This window comes from Loxodonta africana, chromosome 1 (assembly GCF_030014295.1).
Source record: "Loxodonta africana isolate mLoxAfr1 chromosome 1, mLoxAfr1.hap2, whole genome shotgun sequence".
Lineage (NCBI taxonomy): Eukaryota > Metazoa > Chordata > Mammalia > Proboscidea > Elephantidae > Loxodonta > Loxodonta africana.
The window spans coordinates 149,130,318-149,148,337 of NC_087342.1; positions in this window are offsets into that span (position 1 = coordinate 149,130,318).

Genomic DNA, 18,020 nt, shown 5'->3' on the forward strand with positions numbered 1-18,020 from the left:
GACACTATATAATGATTAAAGGGTCAATATACCAGGAGGACACAACCACAATAAATATTTACATATCCAGTGACAGGGCTCCAAAATACTTAAAACAAACTCTAACAGCATTGAAAAGAGAGACAGACAGCTCCACAGTAATAGTAGGAGACTTCATCACACCACTTTCAGTGAAGGACAGAACATCCAGAAAGAAGCTCAATAAAGACACAGAAGGCCTAAAGCCATAGTCAACCAACTTGACCTCACAGACATATACAGAACACTCCACCCAACAGCAGCCAAGTATACTTTCTTTTCCAAATCACATGAATCATTCTCCAGAATAGACCACATATTAGGCCATAAAGCAAGCCTTAACAGAATATAAAATATCAAAATATTAAAAAGCGTCTCTTCTGGCCATAAAGCCACAAAGTAGAAATCAATAACAGAAAAAGCAAGGAAAACAAATCAAACATATGGAAACTGAACAACATCTTGCTCAAGAACTACTGGGTTATAAAAGAAATTAAAGACAGAATAAGGAAATTCACAGAATCAAAAGAGAATGAAAACATATCCTACCAGAACCATTTGCTGTTTGGGATACAGCAAAAGTAGTGCTCTGAGGTCAATTTATAGCGATAAATGTACATGTCCAAAAAGAAGAAAGGGCCAAAATCAAAACATTAACCCTACAATTTGAACAAATAGAAAGAGAGCAGCAAAAGAAGCCCTCGGCACTAGAAGAAAGCAAATAATAAAAATTAGATCAGAATTAGATGAAACAGAATATAAAAAAACAATTCAAAGGGCTAACAAGACCAAAAGCTCGTTCTTTGAAAAGATCAATAAAATCGATAAATCACTGGCCAAACTGACAAAAGAAAAACAAGAGCAGAAGCAAGTAACCCAAATAAGAAATGAGATGAGTGCTATCACAACAGACCAAACTGAAATTAAAAGAATCATAATAGAATGCTATGAAAAATTGTGCTCTAACAAATTTGAAACCCTAAAAGAAATGAACAAATTTCTAGAAACACACTACCTACCTAAACTAACACAAACAGAGGTAGAACAAATAAATAAGCCTATAACAGAAGAAGAGATTGAAAAGGTAAATAAAGAACTCCCAAAGCAAAAAAGCCCAGGCCCTGATGGTGTCACTGGAGAATTCTACCAAAATTTCCTCTTATTCAACATTGTGCTGGAGGTCCTAGCCATCACAGTTAGGCAAGAAAAAGAAATAAAGGGCATCCAAATTGGTAAGGAAGAATTAAAAATATCTCTATTTGCAGATGACATGATCTTATACACAGAAAACCCTAAAGAATCCACAAGAAAACTACTGGATTTAAGCAAAGCATCAGGATACAAGATAAACATACAAAAATCAGTTGGATTCCTCAACACCAACAAAGAGAACTTTGAACAGGAAATCAAGAAATCAATACCATTTACAAAAGCCCCCAAGAAGATAAAATACTTAGGAATAAATCTAACCAGAGACTTAAAACACCTATACAAAGAAAACTACAAGACAGTACTCCAAGAAACCAAAAGAAACCTACATAAGTGGAAAAACATACATTGCTCATGGATAGGAAGACTCAACATTGTGAAAATGTCTATTCTACCCAAAGCGATCTACAGATACAATGCAATCCCAATTCAAATTCCAGTGGCATTTTTAATGAGATAGATAAACAAATCACCAACTTCATATGGAAAGGGACGAGGCCCCGGATAAGTAAAGCATTACTGAAAAAGAAGAACAGAGTGGGAGGCCTCATACTACCTGATTTTAGAACCTATTATACTGCCACAGTATACGCACTGTTTTAGCAGTGGGTATACTGTCTCACAGTAGTCGAAACAGCCTGGTAATGGTACAACAACAGATACATAGACCAGTGGAGCAGAATTGAGAATCCAGACATAAATTCATCCACCTATGAGCAGCTGATATCTGACAAAGGCCCCAATTCCTTTAATTGGGGGAAAGACAGTCTCTTTAACAAACGGTGCTAGCATAACTGCATATCCATCTGCAAAAAAATGAAACAAGACCCATACCTCACACCATGCACAAAAACTAACTCAAAATGGATCAAAGACCTAAATATAAAATCCAAAAAGATAAAGATCTGGGAAGAAAAATAGGGACAACTAAGGGCTCTAATACATGGCATAAACAGAATACAAAACATTAAGAACAATGCACAAACTCCAGAAAAGAAACTAGACAACTGGGAGCCCCTAAAAATCAAACACTTATGCTCATCAAAAAGACTTCACCAAAAGAGTAAAAAGACAACCCACAGACTGGGAAAAAATTTTTGGCTACAACAAATCCGATCAGCATCTAATCTCTCAAGTCTACTAGGTATTGAAAAACCTCAACAACAGAAAGACAAATAACCCAATTAAAAAATGGGCAAAGGATATGAACAGGCGCTTTACCAAAGAAGACATTCAGGTGGCTAATAGATACATGAAGAGATGCTCATGACCATTAGCCATTAAAGAAATGCAAATCAAAACTACAGTGAGATACCATCTTACTCCAACAAGCCTACCATTAAGCCAAAAAACACAAAATAATAAATGTTGGAGAGGTTGTGGAGAGACTGGAACACTTATACACTGCTGGTTGAACACTTATACACTGCTGGTAGGAATGTAAAATGGAATGAAAAGGAGGAGTGTGCTGTCACAATAGAGGAAGAGCAACTAGTCACAACGTGTGTATAAATTTTTGTATGAGAAACTAACTTGAGCTGTAAATGTTCACTTAAAGCACAATAAAAAAAAGATAATAATAAATGGACCTGCTTTTACTCACAAGTGGTGTTTTTGAGATTAACCTATGATCCACCCCTTCTGATACACCAGGAATTCAGCTTAAGGAATATTTATGGAATGTATTGAAAGGATTTCGCAGAGACCTGGCTTTAGAAATGCTTGCATTGGAACTTAGATGTCACTAGCGATGCTATCAAGGACACCCTGAGATTTTCTGCAGGGACAAAAGGTGATGGAGAAGATAGGAAAGATAATGTCATTCTCCCTGATTATGGGCACATCCACATGTGTTTCACTCTACGACTCCAGGACCCAGGTCTGCCTGCTAAATTTCACTGGTCCCTATTTTACTTAAATTCAATTTAGTATTTCTGACAGGATATAAATTCATTTCTATTTTAACGTAGAAGGTGCCATGGATTGAATTGTGTCCCCCATAAATATGTGTCAACTTTGTTAGGCCACGATTCCTAGTATTGTATGGTTGTCCTCCATTATGTTAAAGGAGATTAGAGTGGGATTGTAACATCCTGACTAAGGTTACAACCCTGATCCAATGTAAAGGGAGTTCCCCTGGAGTGTGGCCTGCACCACCTTTTATCTCACAAGAGATAAAAGGAAAAGGAAGCTAGCAGAGAAGGGTGGACCTCATACCACCAAGAAAGTAGTGCCGGGAGCAGAGCTCGCCCTTTGGACCCGAGGTTCCTGTACAAATAATCTCCCGGTGCAGGTGAAGATTGATGACAATGACCTTCCTCCAGAGCTGACAGGAAAAGCCTTTCCCTGGAGCTGACGCCCTGAATTTGGACTTGTAGCCTACAGGGCTGTGAGGGAATAAATTTCTCTCTGTTAAAGCCATTACTCGTGGTGTTTCTGTTACAGCAGCACTAGGTAAGTAAGATAGAGTTGTCCTAGAAGAGAAAAATGGATTATCGTTTTATAAAATATCGTAAAGGTAGGTTATAAAAATCTTTTAAAAATATTTTTAAAAGTCTGAGTTTGGGTAAATTTCTGAGCTTGAAAGGGGGAAAAAAGTAGCTTTTAGAGGAAATGGCTTCTGAATTTTAATAAAATCAATTTCTTATTTTGCTAAGAAACTTGAGCTGTTTTTCTTCCTGAATAAGTGACATCCATCTCCCAAAGGACCGTCTGTGGCCATTATGATGTCACCTTGATAGAAACTTGAGGACAGAAGTGGATCAGATGTCTGGAGTCCTTATAAAGCACCAATAACATTTTAAAATCAATGCTGATCTAACCTATTCCTATTTCTTTGGGAGGGGGACCCTTCCTAAAATATCATCAACCATATTCTCTTTCAATTATAATGGATTCAAATATAATCTTTTCCAGGATGTTAGTGTTACATTTTATGATCCTTTGCAAAGAAATAATTTGCAGTGTTTTCTCGATTACTGGAATTTCAAAGTGAAGCCAGCCCTGAGGTCATGGAAGAGTTTCGTAAAAACTAAAGCCACCCCAAAGGTCAGCATCAGATTCATAGTCATGTTTGCCTAATCTTTACCTGATTTGAAGAGCTCAAATAAGTACCTGTGGCAGATTTTTTTTTTTTTTTTTTCATTTTTCCCACCAGAACTATGGTTTCTTTATAGGTAAATACCCCAGCAATGGCCCGTTGAATCTCATGTCATAGATTCTAAGGTAAAATCTGGTACTTAGTTAAGGAAAGTAGTTTGGATCTCAAGTGGAATAAAAATATATATGAAAACTTTTAAGTATTCAATTTTTTCAAATCTTGAGGAGTTTAGGCTGGAGACAGCAGGTTCAGCGATTCATTAAGTATTTGTGGAAAACCTACTGTGTGCAGCATTGGTAGATTCGTGGGGGCTACAGAGATATATGACAGTAGTGGGGAGGTCATAGGTTCATAAACAACAATAATAACAACACAATGTCTAATCTAGACAGTACCCCAAGAGAGGTATTAATAAGTGGCTGTGGTATTTCACAGAAAGTTAAAGACTAGTTTTGATCTGGCCCTTGAAGGACTAGTCTGATTTCAATAGGCAGATTTGTCAAGAAGAAGGGAGGGTAATCTAAGCATGGAGAATTTATGAGAAAAGGCACAGTCAGGAAAATGTAGTCTAGTGTACATAAAGGAGGGGTCATGGGAAATAAAGCCAGAAAGAGAGGTTAGGAGTTAGTCACGGAACTCTACAGTGCCATGTTGCAGAATTGGGAATTTATTTGCTAGGCAGTAACATGATCTTGAACATCTTCAAATGGATCAGAGAAAGATGTCCTCAGCAAAATCAGAAAAGAAAGAACCAAATCAACCAAGTGATACTCCAAATCCATAATGCAGGTATCCAGACCAGACCAGTTGCTGCTGAGTCTATTCTGTCTCATGGTTACCCCCACGTAGGTCAGAGTAGAATTGTGCTGCACAGGGTTTTCAATGGCTGTGACCTTTTGGAAGTAGATCTCCAGGCCTTTCTTCCAAGATGCCTCTGGGTAGACTTGAACTTCCAACCCTTTAGATAGCAGCTGAGTCTGTTAACCATTTGTACCATTCAGGGACTCCAATGCAGGGTGTAAGGAGCTTTTTTTTCTCCCCCCACTCAAAAGATACTTGCCTATTAAGAAAATAGGACAAAAGGTTTTTGCTATCATTATTCATTTTTGTAATTTGGAATACTGTTTTCTAATGAGGTTTTGAGAAGATCTACCTAATGATTAACAAAATGACACGTGAAAGAGCTCTGCAAAAAATAAAGTCCTTTTTACTTAGTTATTTCTTCTCAAATAACTAGTAACACAATTTACGTTAATGGGAAAATAATATAAAATTAAATACACGAAATGGAAATGTATCCATAATATAAACAAATAATAAACAATATTCTTCAGAACAAAGCGAGAGAGGAGAAGAGGCAGAGTGGGAGGAGGGAGATGAAAGGGGAGATGGGGGGTGTCTTAGTCATCTAGTGCTGCTATAACAGGAATACCACAAATGGATGGCATTAACAAGAGAAGTTTATTCTCTCACAGTCCAGTAGGGTAGAAGTCCGGATTCAGGGCACCGGTTCCAGGGGAAGGCTTTCTCTCTGTCAGCTCTGGAGGAAGGTCCTTGTCATCAGTCTTCCCTTGGCCTGGGAGCATCTCAGCACAGGAACCTCAGGTCCAAAGGACGCACTCTGCTCCTGGCACTGCTTTCTTGGTGATATGATGTCCCCATGTCTCTCTGCTTGCTTCTCTCTTTTATATCTCAAAAGAGATTGGCTTAAGACACTATCTAATCTTGTAGATCTCATCAACATAACTGCCACAAATCCATCTCATTAACATCATAGTGATAGGATTTACAACACATAGGGAAATCACATTAGATGACAAAATGGTAGACAATCATACAATACTGAGAATCAGGACCTAGCCAAGTTGACAGATATTTTGGGGAGACACAATTCAATCCATAGCAGGGAGATAAGATGAGAAAGGAAGGTAGAGAGTAATGGAAGATGAATTGAGGGAGGAAGGGAGGGCCCATAGGAGACATAGGGGTGGATAGAGCTTAGGTATAAAGCAAGCAAGAGACTTCAAAAGTTCCTCATGTATTCACTGCCCTCTGCTTCTTCACCACATCTTCCATCACTGGTACACTCATTTGAAAGTTCTGGGCTGGATACTGCTTGCTCATCTCCAAATCCAGGAATAAAGAGAACTTAAAGGTCATATCTAGGTCATGGTTCACATGATGATAAGCTCTTCATCCACAGTCTATGATTTGATAAGGCTTTCAGAAATTGCCTACCTTTGCAAAAGGCTTCATAGGTTAATAATTTTATTGCAAAGACATTTCACTTTTCAAAGTGCCTTCATATCCATTATCGCCTCTAATCTTACAGCTATGTAGGGCAAGAATTCTTTTCCTCATTTGGCAGATTAGGTAAAACGGCTATAGGGTCTTCCTGAGTACAGGATATCCATTTCCCAAAGAACCATCTATGTCCATTAAGATGTCATCCTGGTAAAAATATAAAGATATGAGTGGATCAGATGTCTGTCAAGTGAGCAGAAACTATTTGTCCTTTATAAAACACCAATAACGTTTTAAAATCAACAATTACATAACCTGTTCCTTTTTTTTTTTTTTTGGAGAGAGTAGTTTATTGTAGTGAAAAGGCTACCAGGTTGAAACAGAAAATTTGAGTTTTAATAGTAATGGTGATACATTTAAGCCCCAAAAAGCAAACCTATTGCCATAAAGTCAATCCTGACTCATAGTGACCCTACAGGACAGAGTAGTACTACCCCATAGGGTTTCCAAGGAGCAGTTGGTGGATTCTAACTGCCAACCTTTTGGTTAGCAGCCAATTGTTTAACCACTGCACCATAGCTAGTAAGCACTTACAACATGCCAGACACAGTGCTAAGTCCTTTACGTGCCCTATTGCCTTCCATCTTTATCACGATTGTATGAGGTCAATAATATTTTTTGATAAGTGATAAAACTAAGGCTTAGAGAACTTGAATAATTTGGCCAAAGGTTTTAGTTGAGGCTTTGTGTCATTCAAACAATTTAAAACCTCTTTCTGTCTCTCATTTCTTTATTTGTAAAATAAGACTAAGATGATTCGAAAAAAGAAGATACAGTGTTTGCATCAAAGCAAGAGGGTCTGATACACTATATTAGGGGCTGGCAAAATTTTTCTGTAAAGAACGGCCATACCATCTCTGTTGTAACTACTGAGCTCTGCTGTTGTAGAACGAAAGCAGCCATAGGCATCACGTAAACTGTGTTCCAATAGAACTTTATTTATGAACACTGAAATTTGAATTGTATATAATTTTCACATCACAAAATATTATTCTCTTGATTTTTTCAACAGTTTAAAAGTGTAAAATTCATTTTTAGCTTGCAAGTCACACAAAAACAGGCAGTGGGCTGGATTTGGCCTTCGGGCCTTAGTTTGCTGACCCCTTATGCTTCGTGGAGATACTGTAGATATGCATGTTTATGGAAGATCTTCTTGTAAAACAGCTTCACCTATAAAACAGACATGACTGATATTTTATTTATAAATCATTAGGAAGATAATGTTATTCAAGTAGAAGAAACCTATTCATCTATCCCCACCAGTAACCACTGATTCTGCAGTGCTTTATAGTTTTGTTTTGTGCCTTTTTAGAGAGAATTGCCAGAACACATAAGAATCTAAAAATTCTGGGGCTGGATGGGCTGAGGACTCAGTAGAGGGCAATGATCAAATTGATTTCAAAGGCAAGCTTCAGAAAAGATACTTCTAGGTAAAGCATTGTTGCCAGATTAAGAAATAGTGTCAAAAAAAAAATTAATGAGGAATTTAGTACAAATGAATGAATAGTTTTTCGAACCTACACAATTATGGACCTAGGTCTGCTCAAGATGGTCTGGCCACAGTGGACAGACAGGTTTGGAGGCAGCATCAGTAAAAGCGACCACAAATATACTGTTTTCCATCTTGTCTCCACAGGCAGTCTTTTCAGTGAGCACCCCGCCCCAGTCCCTACACCCCAAATTTCAGCACCTAGAAATAAAATATCAACACCCCCTAGTCCATGCTCGCAGGCACGTACGCGCATGTGCAGAGCATTGCCTGATGCGTTCCTGGCCAGAGTCCTTTCATCTTGTTGGCTTCTCTTAAACACTTAGGGATTCTGGCATAAGAATTTCTTTCATATCCTGATACCCTGACCAAAGAAGTTAGTTTGTGACCACCTAATACTGTACATATAAATATCTTATACAGACTTTAGGTTTATTTTGTTTTCCTGTTGAGACTTAAGAATAGGTCTCATTTGTTTATTCCTCTGGCAGTCCATAGTCTATTCAATATTCTTCACCAACACCACAATTCAAAAGGAATCAATTCTTCTTTCGTTTTCCTTATTCATTGTCCACCTTTCACACACATAGGAGGTAGCTGAAAATACCATAGCTTGGTCAGCCGTGTCTTAGTCCTCAAAGTGACATCTTTGCTTTTTAACACTTTAAACAAGTTTTTTTGTAGCAGATTCACCCAATGCAATGTGTTGTTTGATTTCTTGACTGCTTCTTCCATGGGCATTGTTTGTAGATCCAAGAAAAATGAAATCCTTGACAACTTCAATCATTTCTCCATTTATCATGATGTTGCTTATTGGTACAGTTGTGAGGATTTTTGTTTTCTTTATGTTGAGGTGTAATCCATACAGAAGGGTGTAGTCTTTGATCTTCATCAGTAAGTGCTTCAAGTCCCTTTTGCTTTCAGCAAGCAAGGTTGTGTCATCTGCATATCACAGGTTAATTATTAGGTCAATAGCAAATGCTAGCCATTAGTATATCTCACCATGAAGCAGTGTGTGACGAAGTGCCAACAAGAGAGGCCACTGTGGGATGGACCACTGATGTGGTCTTCACGGAGGAGGTAAGACTTGAGCTGAGCCAGCAGGTTGGGTACAATTGAGACAGTCAAAGACAAGTTCAGGAAGGCACCGTGGGTGGAGGGATTAGTATTGCCAAAAAACACTAATCAGCAAACTGGCAGGGATATTACTATAGATAGCCTTATTAACACAGGTACAACAGGACATTTTTTGAGGATTGCAATGAGTTACAACTGTGATATGATATTTAGTGAATATTTCCTGACTTGCAAAAGAGACAGGCTACTGTGGATTGTTTCTCCCTAAATTATTTATACCAATTTCTAGAATTCTACAAAACTGTTGGTCTGGATTATTGCAGCTAAGCTTAAGCGGTCATGTAGCTGGAAAAAAATTGGAAGAATTTGTAGCTGTAGGATCCAATTTTGACAGCAGGTGGCTCCATCACCTAAGTGTAAGGAAGTGGCACTGTGGTTGGGAATCCTTTGAGCCCTGTGAGTATTGAGTAGTTGTCACTTATTTTATATCATTGAGGCTGAATTTGGAGTCAAATCTGCACATTGATTTTTGTGCAAAAGATTTCATTAAGCAGCAGGAGGGTTTTTCTTCCTTCTTAGGAGCTATGCTTGCCTCTCAGGATGACAATATCATTATTTTTCTTTCTGGGGATAAAAGTCAGACACTTGGCAGTACGTGTTCACACCAATTGTCTCATAAAGACTGCCATTCAGTTTTAACAGTACCTCATCCGTACATTCTGTAGACATCATAAATTTGGACCTCTAAGCCACTTCAAAATTAGGATATTTTAGTAACAATACTGAAGACCCACCAGAAACCTTTTCATTTTTCATGGTTCAGCTCCATCCTGGCTAGCTTGGCCCATTGTCCCACTCCATTTCTCCATGACTACATGAGCTTTGCTATAGTCCCCCATTCTTGAGTACTGCTGAAGAAAGCCCATAAATGGAGAAAATTTGGGCCACTACAGATTTAAAGTAATAGGATTACAGAGTTGGGATGTCACTTCGGGCTCCTCTGGTTCAAATCTCTCCTTTTATGGTTTTTTCAAATGAGGAAACCAGAAAGGTTACCTAGTTTGTCAATTGCTCCTTTGCCTCTGTAAATCAAAAACCAAACCAAACCATTTGCCACCGATTCTGATTCATGGTGACCCCATGTGTGACAGAGTAGAGCTGTGCTCCATAGGATTTTCAATGGCTGTGACCTTTCAGAAGTAACTTGCCAGGACTTTCTTCTGAAGTACACCTATGTGGATTCAAATTGCCAACCTTTCGGTGAGCAGTTGAGTGCTTAACTATTTGTGCCACCCAGAGACTCCTCATTTGCCTCTGTAGGCAAATCTTACTCTATTTTCCCAAAACCACCCAATGGACTGTCTGTCTTACTTTCTTGGCCATACCCTGAGTATTTGATACAGGACAGACTTGAGGACGGCATCATACTAGAAGGGGCCGGGGGGATCCGTGAAGAAACTGCATTCACATAGCAAACTACTGTTTCTACTTAGAGTGTATGTTTAGTGGAGGAGTGTTGTTGTCGTTTACTGTCATGGAATAGTCTGGTGTTATGGTGTGACAGAGTAGAACTGCCCCATAAGGTTTTCTAGGCTATAATCTTTATAAGAGCAGGTCTCCAGGTCTTTCTCCCACAGAACAGCTGGGTGGATTCAAACTACTAGCCTTTCAGTTAGCAGCCAAGTGATTAACCATTTCGCCACCAGAGCTCCTTATTGGGAGAATAGGATTAACTCCAAGCCAATCCTTGGTGCCACCACTGCTATGTTCCTTACCCTCCCGCCCAACATGATGACTGTGAAGATTGTGAGCACTGTTGAGCAGATTTCTCTCCACCATACCACACTCTGTTCCCACCCTGTCAATCTTTTCAGTTCTTAACAAAGTGCATTCTTGTTAAGGCTATTGTTAAGCGATAAAATTAAATCTAATTTAAATTCTTGAATCCTAAAATCCTTTGAGAAACTAATGAAGCCATGATCTCTTTTTCCAGAAATCATGTCCATATACACAAAAGTATGAATACCGTGTCAGGTCCTCACTGTTTTTGAAGTCCTTCTGTGTTCTTCCAATTGAAAACCTCTGTCTTAGAGAAGTTGATGGTTTTCTTTCAAAAAGATATCCACCCTATCTGCAACATCAGATTCTTTCTCTCTTGACAAGATTTTTTTCTTATAACTGCTAGCATTTCTTGATTACAAGATTTCCTGGTTACAAGTAGTCCTGCTGGTGCAATCGTTAAGCACTCAGCTGCTAACCAAAAGATTAGAGTTTTGAACCCACCAGCAGCTCTTCAGGAGAAGAGACCTGGCAATCTGCTCCCATAAAGATTGCGGTCTCGAAACTCCGTGGGGCAGTTCTACTTTGTCCTATAGAGTTCCTGTGAGTCACATGGTCTCTGCTAAGAACTTCCCATACATTCAATGATAGAATTATCACAAGAATCACATGGTTGGTGGGTACTCCCGAGCAGATCAGAAAAGTGAGATTCAACCTTTCCTGAAAAACTTTCCCTAGGCCACACAGTCAGCAAGGCTGTTTATTTCCAAAGCCTAGGTGCTTAATCATTCAACTCTATTTGTACCTTTTTTTCTAACCTATTTAATTTGTAGGTTTAGATTAGTAGAAATAATTTGAAGAAGTCTTCAATTAGTTTCCTAGGACTGCCATAACAAATTACCACAAACTGTGGCTAAAAACAACAGAAATGTATATTCTCTTACAGTTCTGGAGGCCAGAAACCTGAAATCAAGGTGTTTGCAGGGCTGAATTCCCTCTGAAGGCTCTTGGGGCAAGTCAGTTCCTGGCCTCTTCCAGCTTCTGGTGACTGCCAGCTTTCCTGGGCTTGTTCCTTCATTTCTCTCTGCTCTGTGCTCACACTGCCTTCCCTTCTGTGTGTCTGTGTTGTCTGTCTTTGCTTCTCTATGATGGTATTTAGGGTTCACCAGAATAATTAAAGTAAACTCATCTCAGACCCTAAATTTAATTACATCTAAAAAGACTCTTTTTCAAAACTAGGTGACATTTACAAGTTTCAGGAATTGGATTTGGTATCTTTGGGTAGCCATTATTCAACCTACTACTAATCTTTCTTTAAAAAAAGAAAAAGAGCTAGGGCTGTGTGATACTATATTTTTAACTGACAATTATATTTTTAAATGACAATCCCTCAAAAATACTGATGATAGGTTCATGTCAACCTTGAGAGAGGTTTCCAGAGCAGTATTTCTTAACTCTGACTGCACACTAGAATCATCTTGGAAAAATACAAGTGTCTGGGTCCTATACCAGACCAACTGAGATATCACTTTATACCCGCTAGGATGGCTATGATTTAAAAAAATGGAAAACAATAGGTGTTAGGGAGGATGTGGAGAAATTGGTACTCTTGTCCATTGCTGGTGGGATTGTAAAATGGCATAGCTGCTGTGGGAAACAATTTAGTAGTTCCTCAAAAAGCTGAACATGGAATTACCATAAGACCCAGCAATTCCTCTCCTAGGTATATACCCAATAGAACTGAAAGCAGGAACACAAACAGGTACTTGTACACCAATGTTCACTGCAGCACTATTCATAATAGCCAAAAGGTGGAAACAATCTAATTCCATCAACATTTGAATGGCTAAACAAAATGTGGTACACACATACAATGGAGTATTATTCAGCCCTAAGAGAAATGAAGTCCTGATACATGCTACAACATGCATTAACCTTGAAAACATTATGCTAAGTAAAATAAGTCAGTCACAAAAGGACAAATACTATATGATCTCATTTATATGAAGTAGGCAAATACATAGAAACTGAAGCTTATTAGAAGTTACAGAGGTGGAAAAAAGGAGGGAAAGGGAAGTTACAGTTTAGGGGGCAGAGTTTATGTTAATAATGATAAAATAATTTAGAAAAGGATAGTGATGATTAACAGGTGCACAATATGAAAAATGTAATAAATGTCATCGTTGAATTGGCCAATGTTTTGTTATGTATCTTTATAACACAATAAAAAATGTTTGCTCTCTAGATTAGAAGTTTAACATTTCCTTTTGGAAGAGAATAATAACAATGATAAAAGAATATGTTTCAGTTGCAGTAAGAAAAAAAGAATTCAAGAAAGGGGCTAACAGAAGACAGGGGAAAGGCAATTTGGCTAACTCATCAAATGTGCCACTAGCAATGATAATCACATTAGTCACAAAGACAAAATCATACTTAACATTTTGGTCAATGTAAGAGAAGAAAGTAATTTTCATTATAAGAGACACCAACCAAAACCAAAAACCTATTGCCGTCGAGTTTATTCCGACTCATAGCGACCCTACAGGACAGAGTTGAACTGTCCATAGGGTTTCCAAGGCTGTAATCTTTTGCCACATCTTTGTTCCGTGGTGCTGCTGGTGGGTTTGAACCACCAACCTTTCGGTTACCAGCCTAGCTTTTTAACCATTGGGCCATCATGACTCCTTTAAGAGACAATAAGGAACCTGTGAATTCCCAGCCATTATACCACAGGATCAGAATGTTGCTCTTGGGGTCACAAATACTCTACTCACTGAAGGGCTAGGAAGAAGCCCAGATGGATTCTGCCTCATGATCTTATTCCCTAATGTTAGCATGGTGAACTGAAATGTCCACTTTCCCCATCATGTTCTTATATCTCATTCTCCTGACCTATTTCCTTTGGGCTGCATCTACAGCAATTACTGTGGTTTTGATTCAAACACACTCAGAGCAGGAAAATTTTTAGAGATTTTTTTTTTCTCTATTCCTCACCATACTTCATCTGGACTGATGGGATATGGATGAAAAAGCAGTAAAAACGAGTTTCAAGAAACTTAGGCAACTGTAGAGTGAATAAGAAGGTATTCCATATTCTAATATCCTATGTTGTTCAGAAGTCTTGGGGAATAGTTGAAACTAACTGGATTGATTCAAGTTGATGTTAAGCTGCTTTCTGCAGGCCGACATTGCTTTGTATAACAAATGAATATGCATTGTTTAATTAGTTTTACGTTTGTTGTTGTTAGGTGCCTTCATCTTGATTTCCAAGTCACAATGACCTGGTGTGACGAAGTGAACTACCTCATATGGTTTTCTAGGCTGTAATCTTTACAGGAACAGATCGCCAGGTCTTCCTCCCATGGAACCACTGGGTGGGTTGGAACCACCAACCTTAACCCACTGCTGTCGAGTTGATTCTGACTCATAGCGACTCTACAGGACAGAGTAGTACTGTCCCATAGAGTTTCCAAGGAGTGGCTGGTGCATTTGAACTGCAGACCTTTTGGTTAGCAGCTGAGAGTCATTGATTCCAATTAGGGAAAGCATCAGGCTATTGATATTTTAAACTACATCCTACTGATTTTATGAAGATTTTATGAAGAAGAACAGGGCATCGGGGTTGGAGGAAGACTCTTGAACAAACTGTGTTATGCAGATGACACAACTTTGCTTGCCGAAAATGAAGAAGACTTAAAGAACTTACTGATGGAGATCAAAGACCAGAGCCTTCAGTATGAGTTACACCTCAACATAAAGAAAGTGAAAATTCTCACAACTGGACCAATAAGCAACATCATGATAAATGGAGGAAAGAGTGAAGTTGTCAAGGATTTTGTTTTACTTGGATCCACAATCAACACCTATGGAAGCAGCAGTGAAGAAATCAAAAGACTGATTGCACTGGGCAAATCTGCTGCAAAAGACTCTTCGAAGTGTTGAAAAGCAAAGATGTTACCTTGAATACTAAGGTGTGCTTGACCCAAGCCATGGTATTTTCAGTTGTTTCCTATGTATGTGAAAGCTGGATGATGAATATGGCAGATGGAAGAAAAATTGATGCCTTTGAATTATGGTGTTGGCAACAAATATTGAATATACCATGGACTGCCAAAATAACAAACAAATCTGTCTTGGAAGAAGTACAACCAGAATGCTCTTTAGAAGCAAGGCTGGCGAGAATATGTCTCACATACTTTGGACATGTTATCAGGAGGCATCATGCTTGGTAAGGTAGAAGGTCAATGAAAAAGAGGAAGACCCTCAATAAGATGGATTGACATGGCGGCTGCAACAACGGGCTTAAGCATAACAGCGATTCCGAGGATGGTGCAGGACCCAGCAGTGTTTCGTTGTGTTGTACATGGTGTTGCTATGTGTCAAAACAGACTTGATGGCACCTAAAAACAACAACAACAGATTTTAAAGTATATTGACTAACATCATCAATGAACCTTTGACTGTAACAGGATCCTTATGTTCATGTTTAATTTAGATTAAAAACAGAATTTAATTACCTACAGTTTGAATCGACTTGACGGCAAAGGCTTTGGTTTGGTTTTTGTATAGTTTGAAAAAGAAAACAAAAAGCTTAGACAAATTGCAAAAATATCAAAGATAGTAAAGCTACAGAAAATTGAAACTCTCATACAGAATTGACATAGAGACTGATATACCCGCAGTGGTTAAGAGCTCACCTGCTAGCCAAAATGTCGGCAGTTCGAATCCACCAGCTGCTCCTTAAAAACCCTATGGGGCAGCTCTGCTCTGTCCTAGAGGTTACTATGAGTGGGAATTGACTCAATGGCAATAGGGTTTTTTCTTTTCTTTTTTTTTTGGTTTTGTGGAAAGCAATGTGGTACTACGTAGCAAAAATTTCACAAATGTTAATACTTTCAGACTCTGACATTTCACCTTTGGAAATCTTTCCTAAAGAAATTACTTGCAATACAAAACATTTTTATACACAACAGTATTTTTCCCAGTGTTATTTATCTGGTGAAAACTTAGAAAAATGTTAATAATCAATAACAGGGAAATACCTTAATAAGTTATTGCACATCCATTCAATTGTATATTATACAGCTATTAAAAATAACATGTAAAAAGCCTGTGTTACAATGTTAAATATAAAAGAATAACAAGGTATGATAAGCAGTAGCTTTTTTAAAATTAAAATTTTGTTGTTTCATGTTCTGCTTCTGATGTCTGTTTAACCTTGTTTAATACTTTCATGTCAATAGGCAGGCCTAACGAACCTTATTTATTTTTTTTAACGAGCCTTATTTTTAGGGAACCAAACCTTATTATTCCAGCTCCGAACATGTGCTTCTCGAAAGTGCAGTTTTCTCTTCTGGCGTCTTGGAACTCCCTGCCACAGACTTCTTCTACGTAACAAGACATGAAATGAAACTGCGATCTATTTTATTCTTGGTTTTTAAAACTGGATAGACATTTTGATAAGAACTCTACTTCTGTTTTCCTACGCCATCTGAACTGGCTCCTCCCTCTCTCCCAATCCTTTTGAAAATCCTTATACGTTAGCTACAACAATAAAACAAAAAACAACAATGGGCTCAAATATATTGAAGTTCATGAACATGGGCATGGCGCAGCATGTTGCAATGTTTCCCTGTTACACACAAGCTCGCCAGGAGTCTGGGCCGACTGTAACTAACAATAGGTTCTCGCGCCAGCAAGTTAATACTTTTGCTTTATGTTTGACACTTTTCACCATTGAGATGAAGTGAATCTCCCTTTTTCTGCCTAGGGTTTGGGCCCTTCCGTTTTTTGTTGGTCTTTGAAAGTTAGTCCGCCCATCTTTTCAGGGAAGACTCTCTAGCCCAGCCACGCCTCCTCCGCCTTGGCCCTTCCCCCTTTACTCCCGAGCGTTTGATCTCCATGGTTACGCTGCCGCTATGGAAACCACCCACAGCCGGAAAGGCCAAGGCCGCCGGGCAGAATCCTATAGACAGGGCTCGGCCTCACGATTCCGGCTATGGTCGGCCTACTCCGTGCTCCGCGTCCTTGAACCGGAGGCGTACAGCGCGAGGAGGCGAGTGCCGGGAAGCGGGCCGAGCGCGGGCGGCTGGAGGAATCCATCCAGCCTCCTGGAGACTTAACCGTCAGCTAGGACCCCTCTACTGCGCCGGCGAGCGGAAACTTCGACTGCTTCCGGCCGGAGGCGCCCAGGTCCCCAGGTTAGACTTGTAACCGCACTATTCTGGGACCTGAACTTTCCCGCCTTTGCCCGGCGCGGTTGTACCGCCAATCGCCAGAGCGCGAGAGAGTTAGCGCTTTGGGGTGTGGGTTGCTGGAGGGTACTGAGGAGAGTCTTTAGCGACCCCCAAGCACGTTGCCGGACAGCGCGCGTGCCCAGGTACACACACACACCACACAGAGACGCCACACAGACATTCAGGTGTCCCCACGGAGGCGGCTCTGAGGATAGCCACTTACCCACCGATATACCAGGAACAATTACTTCACCGCAGTAAGCCTCAATTCTCCCACTTGTGGCCAGTTGCCTTTGAGTCAGCTAACTCCTGGTGACCCCATGTTATCAGAGTAAAATCGTGTGTCATAGGGTTTGCAATGGTTTCCTTAAGTAGATCAGCATATCTTTATTCCCAGTCTCCTCTGGGCGAACTGGAACTTCCACCTTTACCGTTAATATCTGAGTGCCTTAACTGCACCAACCAGGGGCTCCCCCACCAGTGGAAGAGGGTGATAAAGTTGCCCACCTTATCCACTCAAATGGGAATGAGGAGTGAAGTGAGGCCATGAATGAAAAGTGCTTAGTTCACATAGCAAGTCCTCAATATATGTTATAACACTGAGATGAGGTCAGGGAAAGGCCCTTGTGTGCATATTTCTGTCACATGTTTTAAAGAACATCAACATCTTGTTGAATTGCCGATGTTTATTCTTATCCTGGAGTCCCTGAGTGGTGAGAATGGTTAGGCCCTAGGCTGCTAGCTAAAAGGTTGGCAGTTTGAACTTACCCAAAGGTGCCTCAGAAGACAGGCCTGGTGATCTGCTTTC